Source organism: Cydia pomonella, chromosome 16 (assembly GCF_033807575.1).
Source record: "Cydia pomonella isolate Wapato2018A chromosome 16, ilCydPomo1, whole genome shotgun sequence".
NCBI classification, from domain to species: Eukaryota; Metazoa; Arthropoda; class Insecta; order Lepidoptera; family Tortricidae; genus Cydia; species Cydia pomonella.
In genome coordinates this window covers 18,745,159-18,764,187 of record NC_084718.1, presented here as the reverse complement: position 1 = coordinate 18,764,187, position 19,029 = coordinate 18,745,159, and the positions used below count along the sequence as shown (strand labels likewise).

At 38.0% G+C, this 19,029-nt stretch overlaps 1 protein-coding gene across 8 annotated transcripts in view; it reads right to left on the bottom strand.

The window, feature by feature from the left end:
• Positions 1 to 19,029, bottom strand: part of LOC133526400 (stress-activated protein kinase JNK) — a 483,516-nt gene that overhangs the window by 58,903 nt on the left and 405,584 nt on the right. The window lies entirely within an intron of this gene.

The window sequence follows — 19,029 nt, the reverse complement described above, 5'->3', positions numbered from 1 at the left end:
AGCTTCTAACAGCTTCCCAAAAGGAGGCTACCCTACTGGCTCTGAGGATCGCGAAGAAGTCAGGTACTCTGGCCGTCGCAAACATGTCTGATGCACTACAGTATCTAGGCTTACGCATCAGGATACGACATGCATCATTATATTGTATTATCTGTTTGGAGGAAGCTTTTAAGCATCCGAAATAAAGCTGTTGCCTTCTTGGAACGTGCTGCCAGTATGTCGTTATAGCCTTTATTCAGATTTCATACCCGACCCGACCCGGGTATGTCCTTAAACTACGTCCACAAGAGAGGTATGGGCATTGTGAATGTCATCTCTCATCTGTCATTGTGTGGTAGGGCACAGCACAGCGGATGTCATTCCAGATCTAGAGCAGAGCCCAATTGGGGAAGTACCTCCACCTTACAGAAAATCGCAGCCAAATAACACTAGACCCTACTCATAGTGTTGTGTTCCTGCCGGTGAGTAAGGTTGCCAGAGCTCAACGAGGGTGGGAGGGGGTTAGGGTCGGCAACGGGCATGTAACTCCTCTGGAGTTGCAGGCGTACATAGGCTACGGATACTGCTTACCATCAGGCAGGCCGTATGCTAGTTTGCCACCGACGTAGTATAAAAAAAAATCATATTAACGTGCTGTATGCAAATTAATTGCTTCTGACAGTTTTTTTATCTGCATTTACTTAGGAGCCTTAATTGAACTATGAGCTTCATCGGAGTAAAATAATGTAAGTACAAAAGTATGCATGCACTTTTGCAGCTCGTTGTACATGCTGCACGGAAATGCGTGTAATTGATCTTAACATAAAGACATCCACCATTTGAATCCCTGCGTTTCATTTGCACATACAGCACAAGCATAAGACAAACAAGTACGCACAAACCAATAAAACATTTCAATACAAGAGCAAAGCGCACATTTTATGGCGTTCAATGCCTATAAAAAGCAAGTTTTAAATTAAATTCGTAGACATGATTAGTTACATACTAAATCAAGTTGGATTCCGCGCCAACTTATAATTGAATTACCCACGAAGCTCCTCAAGTCTCGCATGCCGGAATTTCTACATAAACAGCCGTGTCACTTCAACCCGATCTGTCAAAACTTTAACTGTCACGCCCGCCGCCTTTCGAATTACTAAATATAAACGTTAAAGTTCATCATTTTCATCAAGTGTATTCCTAAGTAAAGTTTGTATTAGTGGATTATGTAATATTAAGATTGCCGTAATTATTAATGTAATTGTTTTTTTTTTTAATAATTAGAACTTATCCGTTTTTTGAGCATCCGTATAAGTTTTATAATGTGCCTAATTTAAAATATGCTTACTTCTATCGAGTGTTTTCCTATCCTAAAAATCGAGTAAAGCCAATGAAGTTAAAATATTGACGGCAATTCATTTGATATTATCAATAATAATTAATTACTTAGTGCTTTATTGAATGGGATATTTATTACTGTTAAAATCTTTATATACAACTTTTCGGATTTACATTTACAAATTGCAAAACAAAGTTTCCAAACCGCAACAGCCGGTGGCCACGTGACGCATTCCAAATTCAAATATCAAACGACCGAGAGAACGAATCGATGTCCTCCCAACTTTCTTTAGACCAGAGCCCGCGGGCATTCAGCCGCGGCGCAAGTTCTGTTTAAAATTCACCGAGGGAAATATACGGCAAGAAACTAGTTGCCAATAAATGTAACATGAATAGGGGGCAAATAGCAATGATGCGCATCCACCGGGCCCTTAAAATACCTACAAATCGAGAACCGTAAAGCAAAGTGCGAAGGCATAGAATTGCTTGGAGGATTTTTTGCCGAAGGCCATTTTTCATAGCCCGATTTCGTTCAGAAATATATCGTTATTGTGCGTCGCCTGGAACTTATTACCTCTCCCGGTAACTGGAGTACGTTTACAAACAAAAATAAACCTTTTTTACTTAGTACTAAGGTCTCTCAATTATAAAAGTATCCTTGGCGGGCTTCCTGACGGTGTGAAAGTTGCGTGACTTATGACCCAAAACGAACAGAAGAGAACCGAAGTATAAAAGTTTCGAAAAACTTTTATGAAGGACTATAAATATTTCAATAAGGACTTATTTTTAGGCAACTGAGAATTGCGAACAAATTCAGGGCAGTTAAATTAAGAAACCGTATACTTGATTTTTTGTTATTTGAAAAGAAAGGCCGTCGTAAGTTAGTAAGCTTTTTTTTCGGGCTTTTGAGTAATAATTTTATATCTGGTGAAGAAACTGTTGTGTGCATTTCTTAAAAATGACATAGGGGGCAAACGAGCAGAACAATCGCCCGATGATAAACAATTACCATCGTCCATGGACACCTGCAACACCATAGGGATTTCAAGTGCGTTGCCGGCCTTTGAGATCGAACCACGCAGAAATACCGCGGGAGACAGTTAATTCCACAGTTTACCTGTGCGAGGCTGTAATTGTGTAGATAATTCACTTTATCCACAAAGTGTAACTCTGCTGGCTGTATTATTGCTAGTATTTGTAAGAATATGAACTCAATGTCTAATGGATCTTGAGTACAGTTGCATGGAGCAAATGGAAAGTATTTACCTGGCCGGGCCGGAGTGCACTCGTCAACAAAGGCGCAGCTGCAATTGGAACTAAACGCGGCGTTACTACGCTGCCAACAGTGCAGCACTACGAGTCTTCCGACAAGGATATAATTCGTCCTGTACACTTGAGCTTACTGCGTCTGCTTACGCTAGTATTTGACCGAATATGAACTAAATGTCTAATGGATGTACAGTTACACGGAACAAATGGAAAGTATCCACACCCGGCCGGAGTGCACTCGTTAACAAAAGCGCAGCTGGAACAAAACGCGGCGACATTACGCTGTCAACAGTGCAGCACTACTAGTCTATCAACGAGGATATAATTCGTCCTGTATCCTTGAGCTTATTGATGGTTCGATTGGTTCCAAGACCTAGCATGAAAACGCGCACAGAGGCACAATACACCTCGGGCCTATTTTTCGAACGGTATTAAACTAATATTATTAGTCCACGAACTGTTAAGTCGTATATGGGTTACCATGGCAACACGCTAATAATATTAGACTAATACCGTTCGAGAAATGTGCCCCTGATGTTCCTGCAGACATGGTATGTATATCATTGCCTAGTACGAGTACCCACAGTACAAGATGCCAGTGCCTATCTTTCGGCTTCATCATCAGACCTTGAAACCTAATCGTGGTCAAAGTTCATTACAAGACTTTTCTAACAAATCTAAACACAGCTATGATACAATGTTCCATCATGAAGTTCCAGTTCATATCTTCCGGCTCCATCATCAGATCAGTTCGACAGTACCATATTATTGTATCGTCATCAGAACTACATACAGCTGCCAATTTTCATGACGCTACGATCCTTGGAAGATGGTTAAATTACATAGTTACCTACAGGTCGACCTAATAAAAGCGTGTTAATAATTAAAAATGTCAAAAATTCGAAATTATTTAAAACCTTGGTTTGCTGCGACTCAACTAAAAAAAGTAAAAAACATCTTTTAAAACCTATTCAAGTTCAACTATACACGCTCTCAGCTCTCGACGCGCATTGACGTAGAAAATGAGCCCCTCCGCTTATATACAAACGTCAAATCTTAATACAACATCAACGGTTGTTACGTCCTTTTAGAGAAATCAGCAGGCAAGTGCCGGTAGTTGAGTCGCGAAAGATCGTATTTCATTATGCTTTTTCTAAAAGCTTACTACCTTTTGAACGGGGCAGCAAGCGCCGTTTTCCATAGCTTTGCTTTAGAGCGACCAGTATCGTGAGATCTTCGATTACATATAGTTATAACTGGTATCGGAGTAATATTTTACACTGGTTTGGTGTGTGTGTTCGGAATAGGCGAGGCCTGTGAAAGGCATCGGGACAAAGGCCTGCCAGTGTGGAGCGCGAGATGGAAAACGGCCCTTCAACTGAGATATGCGTTTGATAGACGTTTGTTATCTGTGCGCTAGCTATTTTAAGTTAAGTGGATTTTCTGTAGATTGTTTTTGCGAAATCGTAACTTCAAGTTTATAGATAACATAATAAGTATATTAGTTAGTAAGTGCGACCGTTCTGTGCCAAGTTACGGGTAATCTAAGTAAACCAATAGTTAATTAATAGTCACTTATTTGGCACCCCTTTAACTGCTAACTACTTAATCAATGCTATTATAGCACTACTACATCTTATTTCAACATCTAACCCTATTGTAGCGCCGCCATTTTGCAATCTAATGTTACAAAAATGTGTTCTCAATCCGGGGGTATTATGGGGTTATAGCGGGCTATAACCTCAGGAGTACAGGAGTAATCAAAGGCTTATATAAATCTCTTTTACTCCTTATATTTAGCGCCTAATGTTAGTTGGCAAGCAACCAAAAAGTCGTTTAGAACCTAAAACGCGTATCATTAACTATAACGCTTATTGCGCTGTAACGACAAATAAAATACTTTTTTTTTCTAGACTAACTAAAGTAATAAATTATTATTACCCTTTGCATGTTTGAGAGAAAAGAGTAACGACAAATGAGATAAAGGGAAAGAAAATAAACATATTACAAAACTGGCGCCCATAAATACTTCCCCAAACAAAATTGAAAATCGCATTAAACTCAACCAAGCGATTAAAACTTTTAATCGCAAAAGTCGCGAAACTCAAGACTGCGAGACATTAAAAACTTTAAACCGTAACCGTACGTCAAAGTTACGCAGCATACGGAGACCGCAAATTTCTAACTCGATCAGAACTATGTGTCGTAAGCGACATGACTTTTCAAATAAAATAAGCCTATTTGTCTAATTACCCAATTGGGTTACTTCTTAGAAAAAGGCAGTAAGCGACTGAGATGTCTGTAAAAATGAGCCATTTTCTTACTGGGTTTTAGTGGAACTAATTAAGGAAATGAAGCACATTAGTAAGACGGATTTTGTACGCAACTTTTGGTTGAACTGAGATGCTGAGTTGGGGAATAAATGTGCTAGTCTAATTGTAAACAATTGGGAGCAGCAGGCAGCCACACGTACAGAATGGCGGGCTGCGATAAATGCTAAGATCACAGAACTTGAATCCCAGCGGCGCTTGGAGCTGGATGCCAAGCGTGAAAAAATAAAAGCCAGGTCACAATACAATAGGCGATACACTATAATTATATGCTCACATGCCCGCAATGTTCGCGAACTTTTACAATCAAGATCGGCTACGTCAGCCACTTGCGAGCACACCAGCGACAGCAACGGAGTTGTTAGCAGTCGCCGTGGCCTTATCGGCCGTGGAGTTATTATATTATAAACAATTGTAGAGATATAAAGTTTAACAATTGTGGAACAATCTGTTAGAACGAAGTTAAGAAAGGGTCGTGACGAAAGCATGTGACGGAATTCAACTGTGAACGCGCAAGGTGCCCCATCCGCCAAATCCGTACCGTCCGATAAGAAACTTGGTGCCAAAAAACAGAACCTTGCAAGATACCGTCTACGCGTCCGGATAAGAAAATGCTGAATTATATTTGACCTTCTTTAAATTTGTAAAATCTGGACATTACTCGCTGCCCAACATATCTCTAGTTTTATTTTTAATTTGAACAGGCACGGTCATAGACTTTTATTGTTGAGCCATTTAGGGTCTGTCTGACCGTACCTTTAATAGTCGTTTACAGATCGTCAAAAAACTGAAAGTACCTAAATGTCAAATGCTATGTTGTCTAAAACTTAGGTGTCGGCTTACGTGAGCGAATAACTCGCGAACACGAAGCGGCGCGGCGCGGGTGAATTCAATCCTTTGATATGGAAGTGTCCTACGTGAGCGATCTTGTTGTGAACGCGAATGCCGTTGGGCAGCGCGTCGCATCGCGAATTATTCGCTCACGTAAGCCACTGCGTTAGACCTGGGCCCATTGCTCGAACGTTATAAATTTAAATTTTAAACATTATAGGGTTAATGTGTTGCCATATGGTATTACCATACAACTTGACAGTTCGTGGACTAATATTATTAGTCTAATATCGTTCGAGAGATGGACCCCTGTTAGTGGCTGCTAGACATAACTTATACATAAGTAGCTTAAGGGCCTTAAGGTGGGCTTTAACCTCGTAATGATCAATGTACATTACAATGTACCGTCGTTGCAATCTAATAAGAACCGTTCATAAACCAAAATAAAGTAGCATATCTTTGTTTCATTGTTTATTCAAACAAATGAAATGCATCCCAATTTACATACAACACAAGGTTCAAATTAAAAATAGGATATATTTGTATTGTGCGCGTTACGAGGTACAAATTAAATTGAAACCATACAACTAAATAGTATTAAACAGACAATAGGTAACACAGTTTTGGTTAACCTAAATGGAACGAGTCGACCTCTTTAAAACAGTTATGATGTGAATAAAAACCACAAACATTAATGTCGTTGCGTTGAGTGAACTCGGCTAAATGAATTTTCACTTTAATTTATTATTCATCCAGTTTTAAATGGAAAAGCGCTAGGTTTTAATCCTTTTAATGAATACATTAAAGTAAGCTTTATAAAAATTGTTAAATTTCATACACTCGGACTACGCTAACTTTTCACAGACTTTGTAATGATAAAGTGTGGAAGAGTCATCATAAATGACGAATTCATATGAAAATATGACGTTAATTTTGACACTCCACAATTTGTCAAAGTCGGTGCAGCGCAGGGTAGAGACCTTTATGAGATTTTTGAATTTTAGAGAATCATATGATTCATGTAGATCATGTTTATGCATTATTTTTGTAGTAGTTTATACTTTTATATGCTAATTTATATTTAATAACACTGAATCTAGTCTACAATATAATTGTTTGAACAAAGTTTGAAGTTAATTTGGGCTAGTAAGTTATTATTATGCAAATTTCCGTCTAGACTGTGTTTATGATCTAAATTAAAAGAAATAAAGAAGTGAAATAACTTATTCCATACACAACAGCACGGATTAAAGAAAAAAAACCGGTCAAGAGCGAGTTCGTTATACTCGCGCACCGAGGGTTCCGTACAAACTTTGAATTATCTCGTGTAACTATAAAGGCGAAAGACTTTTCAACAGTAGTACCTATACTAAGTATTAATGTACACAGCGCCATCTATCGGCAAATTGTCTAACTAATTTGCGCGATGTAATGCACGTATGTTGGTTTTTCTAGGATAATTCTCTATCATGTGGACGGATTTCAAAAATTGATCTTTTATTTGAAAAAACGTGTATTTATGTAATCTCATAGAAGTTTTAGATGTACTAAACGCACGTAAAGTTTTAGCGATGTGACAGACAGACAGACGGACGGACGGACAGAGTCGCACTATAAGGGTTCCTTTTGTACCTTTTTGGTACGGAACCCTAAAAAGGGGATGAAATATGCGAAAACTCACAATGACGCAGTGTTTGGTAAAATGAGATTAAATGAAGGTAAGATTAGGTTAGGTCGAACGTTTTTGAAATGTGATTTTTAAAAAGAGCGGTGACGAAACGGTGCATGCTTAGGATAAGACGCATCATCACGCTGGTATTGTATTTTTTATTTTATAGGGTTCCGTACCCAAATGGTAAAAACGGGACCCTATTACTAGGACTCCACTGTCTGTCACCAAGCTGTATCTCATGAACCGTGATTTTTAAAGGGTCGGCAACGCGCATGTAACACCTCTGGAGTTGCAGGCGTCCATAGGGTACGGCGACTGCTTACCACCAGGCGGGCCGTATGCTTGTTTGCCACCGTCGTGATACATTTAAACAAAAATTACAGATGATGTATTTCTTGCCGCTATAACAAAAGAATTATAAGTAATATTTAAGTGGGGCTCCCATACAACAATCGTGATTTTTTTGTAGTTTTTTGCGTAATGGTACGGAATCCTTCGTGTGCGAATCCGACTCGCACTTGGCCGGTTTTGTACGGTTGAATGAGCAAATAAATAGTTTTGGTAAAGCTTATGCCACTGTATCACGAGTAGTAAAATTGGCGTAACACCTCCGCTAAAACACGCCGCCACGTGCGTTATTAATATTACATGACATTGGTCATGGTATGATTGGATTACCGTTCCACAAAATTATTATATGTAAGTAGATACATACATATATTAGATTCTATACAGGGAATTTATTTACCTGCAATAATTAACGATGAATTTATATTTTTTTGCGATTTCGGGGTTGGTCCCATAACTCCCATAGTAAAAGTTGTTTAGTATGACCTATATATTTCACCACGTAAATTATTGCAGGTGACTAAGTTAACAGTCTGTAGTTAGGTAACATGATCCAATGTAGAGTAGGTAAGCATCTGTTTTACATTTATCATATCAAAAAAATAAAAAAATAGCCTTACAGCGAAATCGGATGTCATGCGTTATGGCTAATATATAAGTTAAAAAAAAGAAACATATATAAACAGTGCAAAAGTTACCACCACACCGCCGCTAAAACGCTCCGCCGCGCGCGATATCGCATCGGCCGTAACTCAGTTTACACGGGTGAGTGTATGATTGGGTTAACTTACAGCGAAATCGCATGCCACGTGTTATGGTTAATACATAAATAAAAAAAACATATAAACAGTGCTGCTACATCGTCAGTTATAAAGTTACCCCCACACCGCCGCTAAAACGCTCCGTCGCGCGCGATATCGCATCGGCCGTAACTCAGTTTACACGGGTGAGTGTATGATTGGGTTACCTTACAGCGAAATCGCATGCCGCGTGTAAATATATGGAGTTATCGACTTTCATGTAGGTGTTCAAAATACGAGGCATTTGTTGCTTCTGAAATACAGAAACATGAGCGCGAACGAGACAGATTGATTCATTTGGATTTGTATTTAACTCTCGTTTTTGAAAGGACTTCAAAAACGAGAGTTAAATACAATCACTAAACACATAAATGGAAATTATGTAACTAACTATCATACTGCTTATAATAACAACATATACCATGGAAAGCCAATACAAATTCATAATCAAAGGTACATTTTCATACTTATTACAGTGTATTAAATATGTTAAAATGGGTCACTTACGTATTTTAAGTCGAAAACGCTGGACATGTTTCACTCAGGAGCTTGCGTTGACGGACAGACGCAAGACTGGTCCGTAAACGCAAGCTCCTGACGAGACTCCTCGGAACGGAGTTAAAATACGTGAGTGACCCGTTTTTAACATATTGAATATGTTTGTGTCTCACGGAAGTTATCTTATTAGAGTGCTTGAAGAGACCATTAAAAAAAGTTGAGAAACAAATCATATCTTAACACATTCACTGCTAATGTTTTCGTAGCGCTACGCTCGTAGCCGATCCCAAAGTTTTCCCGCTTTGTAGAGGAAAGCAACTTCGAACAAAGATCCCACCCAGCGGGTTCCCGGCACTCAGTGTTAACTGAAATAGGGACGTAAAAAATAAGCTCTCTAAAATAAGCACTTCCACAAATGCTACATATTCAAAAATAAAAATGTGACTTTTTATACGTAATAGTTAGGGTAAAGGCACCTATTACCGTGGTAGTTAAGGAACTTTTCAAAAGAGATCCAAAAATTAAGGGTATCAATGCTGTCTAACAGCCAGGAATATTTTTTTTTCATCAGAGCATTTAATGAACTTTCCGTTTCACATGTTTTTGGATTCATTTTGGGTTATTATATGTATTAAAATATTTTTTGAAGCCAAAATGACCAAATCTTCTATTACCGTGGCAAGGGACAGGCTGTGATTCTATTATCGCGAATTGAGCTTTCATTACCGAGGGTACAATTGGCATGATTTTTCTGCACTCGTTAATAGAAATCAAACTCAAAATTCGAAACCTAATACCGAGGGTTAAAACAATAATAACGACGTGGGTTCTGTATATTATTTTTGTGTCATTAACTTTAATAATGACACAAAAATAAAAAATAAAACTATAGGAGTATGTTTAAAAATAAGAGATATATTCGAAGAGATTATAATTACACTTTGGCACAATCAAATACTATTAAATAGTTAACTTACCAAGTACCCACGAGTACCTGTATAACAAGTTATAAGTTGAATGTTTTACATGTAAAACAACAAAAATTACTTTTAGTAAAGTTTTACTAAGGACGTATATGACAAATAGGCCTGCCTGTTATTAAATAAAGTAATTTTTAAATGCTATAAAGATTGATAAGAATTTGTCTTACTGACATAATTAGCTGCACAAAAAAAAACAAGTAAGTGACATTTACTCATAAGGTACAGCGTAAATTATAGTCGAAATTTTATAAGCTGGACGTTTACCACCTGAGTGAAAGTTTACCACAATGAAATGGTAAACGTCCACATTATAAAATTAATAATAATTAATAAAATAATTAATAAAATTTCTAATTATTTTGATAAGGTAATTAAGTTAAATAAAGTCTCTCACATATTATGTGTTATAATTTACCCGTTTATAATTAACAAATCACAGTACTTTTCTTATTGCTGATTCTTATAGCTAAAAAAATCATGTCTGAGATTTTGGACTACTGTATAAATAAAATTATATAAAAAAATCTAATTGGAATTGTCCGGCAGTTGGGTACCCTTCCTTGTCAGAGTAATAACTGAATCAGAAAACAGAAGAATTTAAATCTGATAATGATAACTGAAGTCTAAATTTTATCAATGAAATCTGTACTTGCGGTACCCTAAATGCGATATTTCAATACAATACCAAATAGTCACTCGGTAATAGATAACTCTTTAAGAGCCTATTACCGACCCATTCGATATTTCTCTGGGTCGGTAATAGATTTCTATACATTCTATTACCGAGGGTAATCTGATCATACCATCGGTAATAGGCTTAATTTGGAGTTTAATTAAACCTAATTCCGACCCATAAAAATAATAAAACACAGATGGTTTTTCAAATCAAATCAAACACGTATATTACAAGCTTCTTGTAAAGACAAAATCACATAACTGGCAAGTAAATTTTAGGTTTTAACTCAAAATAAAAAAAGTTGACAGATTAAGGGTTCCCATAGAAACAAGGAAATCGGTGCTGAAGTTTTTGTTAAAAATTAAGGGTTAGTTAAATACTTTCCATACCACGGAAATAGCTCTTTAATAGCGTGAATAGATCAAGATTGGAATAAATAAAAGAAATTATAAAATTGATAATTTGTACCAAAACTAAAGAGTAAATAACAAAACTACCACTTTTTCTATTACCGTGGCATACCACGGAATTACTTACCACAGAAGTAATTGGCGCCTATCACCGCTGTATTTTATTTTCAATTTTAAACGTATTTCCGGGTCAAAAACTAAGTTAAAAGTAATTCAAAATCGTGTAGAAAACAATACACAACCTCTTAAAAGGCATTGCACTAGTTTATTTGCCATAACTATTACGTAAAACACTAAGTAAGATTGGAGTGCACTTACCTGTGGTGTCACGCGTCTGTATGGAACAACCGGTTCTTGCGCCGCCGTCGCACAAACTGACGAATCGTGAGTTTTTTGTTACACTCACACAAAAGCACACTAATGGGCACGATAGACCAATGAATGAGTTTGTTTTGTGTATGCTTTATTTCTTAGGGTATAGATCTGTTTGCTTGCAAAATGCGTATTTGTAAACACCGCGGTGTTAGACGTCGATTTTGATACCCGCGTTAATAGCCGCCGTTACCCTAATTGCAGTTTACGCGTTCATCGATAAACGCACAAATCCAGCCTAGTTTCCAGTGAAAATCATATTTAACAAGAGAAATTTCGTTAAAAAAAATGTTTAACGGGACTGAGGCATGTCTCAAAGACTTCTTCAAAATTCCAATAATGTCAAGCGTGTCTTCGACGCTCGAGGACCGCTAATGGGAACTTTAATTCCTGCTCTTATTACCTCTATAATAGGTATTTCATTACTGGAATGAGATCGAAACGGGCGACTTCTCAATAGCGGTAAACTTTCCCAAGGTTAAATAATAATTTAAAAACAGGCAAGCGCTAGTTAAGGCGGTATACAGGCTTAACAATTTATTATACATAGTATTGAGATTTGGCGAAAAATCCTAGGACCCACACGTAGAGAGGACGGAATCTGGAGACTCCGCAGGAACTAGGAAATTGCAGATCTGGTGTCCGAGCCCAACATCATTGGAGAAACGAAAGCCGCCAGACTCCGATGGCTCGGGCACGTAGTCCGGATGGGTGAAGATCGTGCAGTCTGGAGGGCGTGCTTGGCCGAAGACCGTCTGGACGCCCTTCGTGCCGCTGGAGAGACGAAGTGCAAAAAGACCTTAGCGAACTCGGCGCCGCCGACTGGGCAGAAACGGTATGGCGCTCTTGGTGTCGGCGGTCAAGATCCACATCGGGTCGCTGCGCCACATGAGCAAATAAGAAAGTAAGTATTTAAAATTGTTCAAATACGACCTTGAAGCTACTTGGAGAGCATATCGCGCGCACTATAAGTGCGAGTCAAATGCCTTATGACAACTCGCAGTACATTTCGCGCGCTCCAATATGCGCGAGCGATAGTATCATATCAATACGGATAATATGAAAGCTATCATACCCTAAGTGAAATAATAATTTGGACTGCGATTTTATACTTTTTTGCCAATTAGGGCAATGATAAAAGAAAGGCGATGGTATCAGAAAAGTGCACTGGTTGAAGTGGTTACAATTTTAATAACCCCGTGAAAGTCGAGTCCTATCATTTATTCAGGCTAAATTCGTTCAGAAAATGTCTGGTGTTTTATTACTTATTCATTACTTCCCCTTGTTTTTCTCTGTTTCCACAACATCTAATTGTTGACTCATTCTATGAATAAGATACAATTTATGAGTCAATTGCCTCGACCCTCAAGGCAGCTTAGAATATAGTTTGAACAAGGATCATGTAAAAGTAGAAAAAGGACAAAAACTTCAATTAAAAAAAAAAACAATTCAAACAAAAATTTCGACATTTCTTATGAAAACTACAGGTCTCTTGTCTTGGTCGGGGTGTTATCAAAAAAAAAGTCAAGAACGATATCGAAGCGAAGGAAACATGTAAAAATTGTAGCAGACCGATGTTTCCACATTTTAGTTTTAAATAAAAACCTTCATAACTCATAACGCTTGGTATTCCTAAAGTTCAACAATGTGAAAGCTTAGGTACTACCTACGTTAGACTAAAATTAATACCACCCGCAGAATGTTTCTTGGAACAGACCCAGGTCGCGATATCTCACGCTGAATAACACTTATATAAGCTCAGAACATAAAACAATTTATCTACAAAGGTTTTGTGGGAATATCAACTTTATAAATGCCACCAGAAGACTTAGTTTTGTCTCTGCAGAATATTGCATAAAGTTTAGTTTCTGAGTGTATCTTATGCCTACGTCTCTGCGCTCCGGGGTACGTATGACGTCATAATTTCCGAATTCCAAATATAAAGAGCGTCGGCTTAACGCGACACGTGACTTAAATTTGTCGTAAAGTCACGTACTTTAATTGTTGAGCCATTTAGTTACTTTATTACATGGAAATTTCATACCGTTAGTATTGACAACCTTCTTCTTCCTCGCGTTGTCTCGGCATTTTGCCACGGCTCATGGGAGCCTGGGGTCCGCTTGGCAACTAATCCCGATAATTGGCGTAGGCACTAGTTTTTACGAAAGCGACTGACATCCGACCATCCAACCCAGAGAGCCACTACGCCTTATTGGGATAAGTCCTGTTTCCTCCCGATGTTTTCCTTCACCGAAAAGCGACTGGTAAATATCAAATGATACTTCGCACATAAGTTCCGAAAAACTCATTGGTACGAGCCGCGGTTTGAACCCGCGACCTCCGGATTACAAGTCGCATGCTCTTACCGCTAGGCCACCAGCCCAGCGCTTTAGTGTTAACAACCAAATCAGCTTGACCCTAAGTGACCCAGCAATTAAAGTCCGTGACTGTACAAAGACATTTGGCGGATGACTTTCGCCTGTGTCTACTACGTAAGTATGATAGCAAATGTGTAGGTTAAGTATAATACTTCACAAATATTTTCAAATAGTACATATAAAAATATTCAAAACATCATCAAACTTAAAAAAATACATAATATATTCTCGTTAACATTATGAAACCTTAATATTACAGTGAATCGAAATAGGTAACGAGGTTGAAACCCTCACAAATACTTGTGTTAACGCATTCACTGCCAGGTGGCGTGGCCTAGGAACAAACTTGTATGACGGTGAACGCATATATGCGTCGGTGGCAGAGTGAATGCGTTAATTGGAAAATTATGGCCGTGCTTTGTCGTTACTTATCTCAGAGCTAATCTAGCTAAGTGGATAAGGTACAGCAATCTTAAGAAACACCTGCTTTACGTAAAGCTACTTAATTTAACATAAAATAACAATACACCTCGCCTCATCTCAACTATTACATTACCTACTTATGCTTTTTTTGCAGACATTTAAGAGAATATTTTTTCTAATTAAGCGTTGAAAATGTTAAAAAATATCTATGCCAGTAGAATTTTGTTGTAGGTTTCATCTAATATTTTCAGGCAGGTGATTTAATTTGATGTCTCTAAGGATTAAGTTAGAAATATGTCTGTACTTTTACGTTTCGCAGAAACGCTATTAAGTGATTTTTCTAGTGTAGCTATTTGAATATTTTGACAACTTCTATATAACTGTACAGACATATTGTATGCTGTGGCACTTGTTAACCTGATAGCGTGATAATTTAATAAGCACGGGACCTCCTTTTTTGTTGTAAGATTGTAAGATACCTACCACAATACTCTCGTATCAACTACTCGTACTATAATAATAATAAATATATATAACGAAAACCCTTTCATTTGGCTTTTTAAGCGCTTCATAATACGGGTAAGCTGATACCCGTTCCTAAGCGCTAACCTCTTGAAGGGGTATCGATTATAAATTATAACGCTTACGCCAATTTCAACTTTTTCTTCGTAAAAATAGAATTAAATATTGCTTTTTTTATGTTTAAAATGAATGACTATTTGTGTGTCTAGCGCGTTGACAGCACAGATGACATATTTTTTGGTGTTAGGAAGGGGATATCCTTTCGTTTCAGCGGTAGGTATATCTGAAAGGGAAACCCCTTCCTAGAGCTAAGTCAAATGAACGGATAAGCAATTCATAGGGAAAGCCAATCGTCGGGGCTATCCGATAAATGCCTAAGCCATTTAAAGGCTATTTTCTGGAAAGGGGTGGACGGGTCCCTGGTTCTACTCCATTATCTTACACAAAATACTATATATAACTACTACCAGGATGTCCAGGATACACAGTAAACTGAATTCATTCCACCACTGATAAACCAGGAACCAATATTGACTGAATGCACAGTTATTTGTGCAGTTAAATATTACACGCTTATCTCAGTTATGTTCAAACAGAGTTCAATTAACTCCCGCCGCGGGCAGTGCGTGCGTCTGACACATTGACATCATGTGCATACGATTTTCCTATAAAAAAAGGGTGTCATATGTTTGACGTCAATGTTTGTCTGTCTGTGGTATCGTAGCTCTCAAACGGATGGACCGATTTCGAAGCGGATTTTTTACGCGAATTCAAGTTACGTTAGTTCTTAGCTATGTTTAATACAAATCTATCCAGCAGCTTCCAAAATGATAAAAGGTATTTTTGGTAAAAAAATAGGCTTAATGCGTAGGAGGTTTTTAATTGTATAGTTATGTAAATGTTCGCTCTCCCATAGAAACTTTGGACTTCTGCGGTGGCAGCATGGTTCCATTTTTATCACATGTCACTGTGCCCGTCACTTTCGCGCTTATATACTTGTTAGAACGTGACAGGCATGATGACAAATGATAAAGAGCCGACTATCATTAAGCCCTACAGATCTGCCATAATTTATGATTTTTTTTTTTGCAAATCAGAAGTTGATTCAAAATCAATCATTCAATCAATCATTGATCAGTAGATATGAGGACGGATATATTCAAATTGTAAAATATAGCTAATCGTAAAAACATCCCTGTATATTTGCATATAAAGGTGCATCCACATCGCAGTTTAACTTATAGCAGCAACACCGTGCAACACGGTAACATTCTTAGCTAGTTACAATTGCTCAACAAAAGTAGCCATGTGGATGTAGCTTAAAAACTCAAAACAGAGTGTTATAATAACGATAAATAAATAAATATTTAATAACATTCAAATAATTTAATGTCAGTACCACTTCGTACATTGACACAGTGACAATCAATATGAAAATCGCTAAGGACCTCATACTATTGTCATAAGACAACAACACAAGGTACTAAATGGTACTGAAATTAAATTCCTTGACCGTACCTAGAGTCAGACCAAGATAAGTTGGCAGCAATTTTGACAACCCCGACAGAATAATTACGAAAGTTTACTTAACAATTGCACACTTGCATAGGCTGGCCTATCAAAATCACTGCCAACTTAGCTTGGTCTGACCGTACCTATAAGCTTAGGCTAGGTGAATACTAGCTGCGGTAGAGAACACCTCATGGAATGACGCCTGCAATAAAGGTTGATAAAATTAGGTAAATACTTGTACTTTAGACAATTGCTTCATATTTCAAAGGCATAACTTCTAGAGAAATACAACAATAAAAGAGAACATAAAATATAATTTTTTTTCACGTAGGGTTTCTCTTCTCGCAAACAATATATTTTTAAATCCACGAACTAAAACACAACTTGTATATATGTATAAACTTTAAAGAAAATAATACCAGACATCTCTCATTTAAATTGAGATGAAAAACAAAAACAACTCGTTAAACACTAAATGAAGCAAAGGAACATCAAAAAGGCACTTTACGAATATTTTTTAAGAACTGAAATGTTTGTAAGCTTCTAGAAGCTATAATAAAGCTTCTAAAAACCAATAAATTTGTCTTTTGTTATCTTAAAATGTTTACTGAGTAAAAATTTCAAAGGAAGAATTATTCCAATATTTTAGCGCTTTATATAATTATATATTAACCGCAAGGCTCTGGACAAAAGATAAAATCAATTTTTTTAAGCAGATTCGAACCATCTTGGTTTTCTAGTTCTACTACAGTGAGTTTGATGAGATCTTTTATGTGTATTTTTTAATTTATATGGGTCTCATTTAGGCTATGAGCATCGCTGTTTGAGCAACCTATGTGAAAGATGCGTGCCGCACTATATATCAGCCAATAATATATCAGCTTTGTGTTTTTTGTATGAACATGTATATAGTAAACAATATAGGTTTTTTTTTTTTTTTTATACTACGTCGGTGGCAAACAAGCATACGGCCTGCCTGATGGTAAGCAGTCTCCGTAGCCTATGTACACCTGCAACTCCAGAGGAGTTACATGCGCGTTGCCGACCCTAACCCCACCCCCCTCGTTGAGCTCTGGCAACCTTACTCACCGGCAGGAACACAACACTATGAGTAGGGTCAAGTGTTATTTGGCTGCGGTTTTCTGTAAGGTGGAGGTACTTCCCCGGTTGGGCTCTGCTCTAGATCTGGAATGACATCTGCTGTGCTGTGCCCTACCACACAAGGCGAGATGACATTCACATTGCCCATACCTCTCTTTTGGACGTAGTTTAAGGACATACCCGGGTCCGGGTCATATAGGTTAGTTTGTAATTATGAGACTTAGCATATAACTAAAAAGATCTAATAAAAATTTTTTTGACTGTATACGTTCAACCGTAAAAAAGTTCTACCGTAAAAATGGCCGGTACTGTATTATGATTAGGAGCTCAATTCACAACTTACAATTTTGCCACTAGAAACAACTAAATGATGTGTTTTGTTATCATCCGCCCGTGCGTCTCGCTCGACCAATACGACCGTGCAGTCTAACGCCGCAACGCGATTGGTTGATGAGCTCGCACCACGCGCGCGATTGGTCGCAACTAGTTCCGTTCGACTACACGATTGGCTCGAATTCGAAAGTGACACCACGGAACTGGCGACATTCTTAGTGCCCGTAAGGCCTGTCCTTAGATATATATGTCAATGCAAGTAAATGACAACTATTATAGTCTGTCAAGCCATCAGTCAGTGGAAAAAAGCGGCTAATTTAAAAATGTAGGACGGATCGCATCCGAAACACTACATTGCGCTTCAAAACACGCATAGCTGACATAGGGGCGAAGACAGCCAGGCTGAAGTGGGACTGGACGGGTCACGTCTGCCGCATGCATCCGGATAGGTGGGCTAGTAGTAACTTAGAGACACCTTCATCAGTAACTGGCCGAAATAGCACAACAACGGGAGCTGTGGAGATCACAGGGAAAGATCTTTGGCCAGAAGTGGGAAACTATAACGGGCTAACTCTAAAAAAAAAGGCGCGAAGGATTATCGTCTAATAGAAAATTAGAATTTCACGCCTTTTTCTGCTGACAAAGTTGTTTAACAGACTTTAGGTATAAGTTTGATGTCAAATGTACGTTCGAATTGGCCTCTAGGTAATATATTCAAATTTAGAAACTTGAACACTTAAATGATCACTCAGGCGGTCATTCTGTGTGTCGCACATAGTCGGCGGTATGTACGTCGCGCGTATGTGGATGTGTGTGTGTGTGAGTGTGTGTGAAACAGTCAATTACCGCTGCAGCGCCTGCAGCCTTCGCTGTAATTGTTTCAGCCGTCACAATAATTCGCATCCTAAAAATAACTTTGTAGTAACATATTACCCGTAAACTCGCGTGATTCTGTGAAGTAAATTTACTTTATGTTTAGCTACGTAATTACGGCAGACTTTAGTATTATAAAAAAATCAAAAACTGGAGTTTTCATCTTTTTTTGGAGGTCGCGAAGATCGAGAAGAGTTTGTTAACACATTCACCACGGAGCGACGGTCGTAGCGCTACGTCGTAATATGGGTTTCTCGATATGTAGCGAAAATGCTTCGTGGAGGCAAAACGACAACGATGTCGTGATTAGCACTGAATGGGTTAAAGTTAACCAATCCTTAAAAGGTCAATGCAACTAAGTCAATATATTAAGGAATTTGT